Here is a 3,323-nt window from a genome sequence, read left to right as displayed (position 1 = left end):
AGATGGTCCCACCCACAAGGGGCCTTTTCCCCCTTGATCACTAATTGAGAAAATGCCTTACAGTTGGATCTCATGGAGGCATTTCCTCAACTGAAGGTCCTTTCTCTGTGATAACTCCAGCTGTGTCAAGTTGACACAAAACTAACCAGTACATATACTTTTTGATAATCCCAACTGTGGTGACAGGATGCCTTAATATGGACATAACTTGCATTTTCTGGGCACTTAGAATTTTTTCCATATACTTCTTGACTATTTGTGTGCTTTCTTTTGAGAAAGGTCTACTCAAATAATTTTTTTTAAGAAAAATTAGATTTTTCTCATTGTATATTGAGTTCCCAATATATTCTGAATATCAATTCTGCATCAGATAAATGGTGTGCAAACATTTTCTCGCAGTCAGTAGTTTGTCCCTTGGTTCTGCTGATTGTTTCCTCCCACGAGAAAGATTCTTGATGGTTTGGTGTTAGTCCATTTGTATATTTTCACTTCCTTGCCCTTGCTTCTGGAGTGTGATAAAAACAAAACAACAAACAAACAAACAAACAAACAAAAACATTGTCTATCCAGCTTGTTAAATTCTCTTCCGTTCTCTCTCAGGAGTTTACTGTTTCTGAGCTAGCACTTAGGTTGCTGTCCATGCTTAGTAGGAGATGGAGGTCATTCCATCATTGTGTGTGTGTGTGCTGTGTGTGTGTGTATGTGTGTGTGTGGTGTGTGTGTGTGTGTGTGTGTGTGTGGTGTGGGGTGTGTGTGTGTGTGTGTGTGTGATTGCTCCTCAGCTCCATGCTGCAAAAAGTTATCTTTGCTCCACTACATTAAATTGATTTAACTCTTTGTGGTTCATACAGAAAATTACTTCGTGGATGAGAAGAACACTCACACAAGAGCTTCTTTTTTATTTAGAATGTAGATTGGGAAATAATTTGAAGGGTAGTGTTTTAAAAAATTGGTCCTTTGAAGTGTTGAAATGCTAGGTAGAAGCTGATTGAAATCTAAATTATTGATCCTTGGGCTTTGTGGCTCTTCATTAGCCAACTACTGTAAATGCAGGTTACCTTTTGATTATTAAGCTGTCCCATGGAAGCAAGAAGGTTCGTCATAGAGTGTAAGACTGAGGGAGATGGCCATCGTGCTGAATCTCCGAGTGTCTCTCCATCTCATTGTCTCATGCTTCCTACCATGGCTGCATCATAACGGCTGTGCAGGGATCTCAGAACACTCAGAGCCAGGCTTGGGTCTGGGCATACTGAGAGAATTCAGGAGCAAGCTGAGGAACAATCGCTTGAGCTGTAGTTAGTTCCAGTCTGTGGCACAAGGGTGCAGATAGTTGCTGTCCCCCTCAGCTCACATACCTTGTAATGTTTAGGTGTGCAGCTGAATAGATTAAATATTGAATATATTAAACATTTAATAGATTAAATCCTTAGATTGACAGAACTTCATTTGTAACATGTCATGTAGACTCATAAAAATTGCTGTAACATTAGGCACTTGTGTAAAATGCCTCTTTTGCTACTAAACCTTGTACATTGCATAGTGTGGAGCCCTGTCATTTCCATCTCCTTGGGATGCAAACAGATTCTACACTCGGAACAAATCCACACATCATCCTGTCAAAAAGCAACGGTAAAGGAGGAAAGGGGACTGAGGGAAGGACAAGATCATCTAGTGGCCTCATGCTGGAGGTGATAAGGGCAGAGTTGTAGCTTATAGCCTGAACTTTATTCGACTTCCCCATCTGCTTGCACACACTCTTTCTCTCCTCTCCTCTCTTCCCCTTCCCCCTCCCCCTCCCCTTCCCCCTCCCTCTCTTCATCTCTCCTAACCTTACCTCCCAAAGCTGCAGTTGGACTGCAAATGTCTACCTGAAGACTTTGGGAGAGGACCCACTTTCCTATGGCAACTTTAACACAGTTCCTCATTTCATCTTGGTGACAAGTAATGGGCTTTCCTCTGTCCATTTCATAACATCACCCGTCCTCAACGGCAGTGAGAAAATGAATCGGGGTGGTGGTGGTGGGGATGCAGCTCAGCACTTGTGAGATGGAGGCTGGAGGAGCAGAAGCTCAACGCCATCCCTGGCTAAGTAGCCAGTTCGAGGGCTACAAGAAATCCTGTCATATTAAAACAAAAACAGAAACAAACAAAAAACAAAACCAGATCAAACCAAGCCAAAATGAGAAACCCACAAACCAACACACAAAAAACAGAACAGCTTTTCCAAATTCAAGGCTTTTTGCTTTTTGGGTTTTTTTTTTTTTTCAATTAAAAATTTTTGAGATAGGGTCTCATGTAACAAGCAAAATTGCATATTGGATGACTTTGTGGGGATCAAAGGTCAGCATGTGATTTCCTTTGTGTGTTTGCTTTCCAGCAGGGAGTCAGCACACAGTGAGTACTGCAGTGTGAAACTGGTTTGCGTTTTAATCTCCATTTTCTTCCCACTTTCCTGTTCTCTTCCCCATTTCATATTTTCCGAAGCAGAGCTGGATTTGTGCTAAAAGCCGTTCCCCCTTTCCCCAGCATGAAGTACTATGAACTAGTTAGCAGTAAGCAGTCTTTAGCTGCACTTATTTAGAAAGGAAACCCAGTTTATCAAGACAGTCATGCCTCCCATGGCATTTTCTGTTGCACGCTTTTCATCAATGTCTCTTTGTGCATATAAAGCACACAGCCAAGGTAACTGAGACGAAAGGCCACTTTCCGACTCTATCCCATCTGGAAGTCCTGCAGGCACCTAAGTGGATGAGAATGGATTCCTTCTGCTGTAAGCCTCTGTGCTGCTTACTGTCCCTTGGCTCTAAATAGTTAGGGATTCTAGGAGATTTTCTGATTTGTTTTCTTTGCCAAGCTAAAGCCAGGAACCTGTATATGCCACTCCACGCAAATCCCATTTCACAGGGTTCATGCTGAATGCTAGATACACGCTCTTGTTCCCACATCTCAGTTCTACTTTAACAGCCTGGGTGTTGAAAAGGAAGAGGGAAGCCAGGGCCTGGGATGAAGCCTTCAGGCACAGGGTTGAGGCCAAGGAAGCAGGCACTGTACAGTGATGGGTTAGGGATATTGTAGGTTGCTGTCCCACATGTGGTTCCAAGGCCACAAGTCCCACCAGTCCATCTGCCTGGTCCTATAGAGCTCTTAGGCAAGTGGTCAAGGTAAGTAACTTCTCTCCTGAGTAAACAGAATTCTGATGATAAAGATTTATCAGAATCACCCCAGTTTTTAAATTATCCAGATCTAGGAACGCCAAGTAACTTCACCCAATTAAATTCACACTTATTGTGGGGTAAAAGGAGCTGCAAACACTGGAAACACCC

The sequence above is a fragment of the Mus caroli genome, chromosome 14, assembly GCF_900094665.2.
Source record: "Mus caroli chromosome 14, CAROLI_EIJ_v1.1, whole genome shotgun sequence".
NCBI classification, from domain to species: Eukaryota; Metazoa; Chordata; class Mammalia; order Rodentia; family Muridae; genus Mus; species Mus caroli.
Note: the sequence above shows the minus strand (reverse complement) of the source record.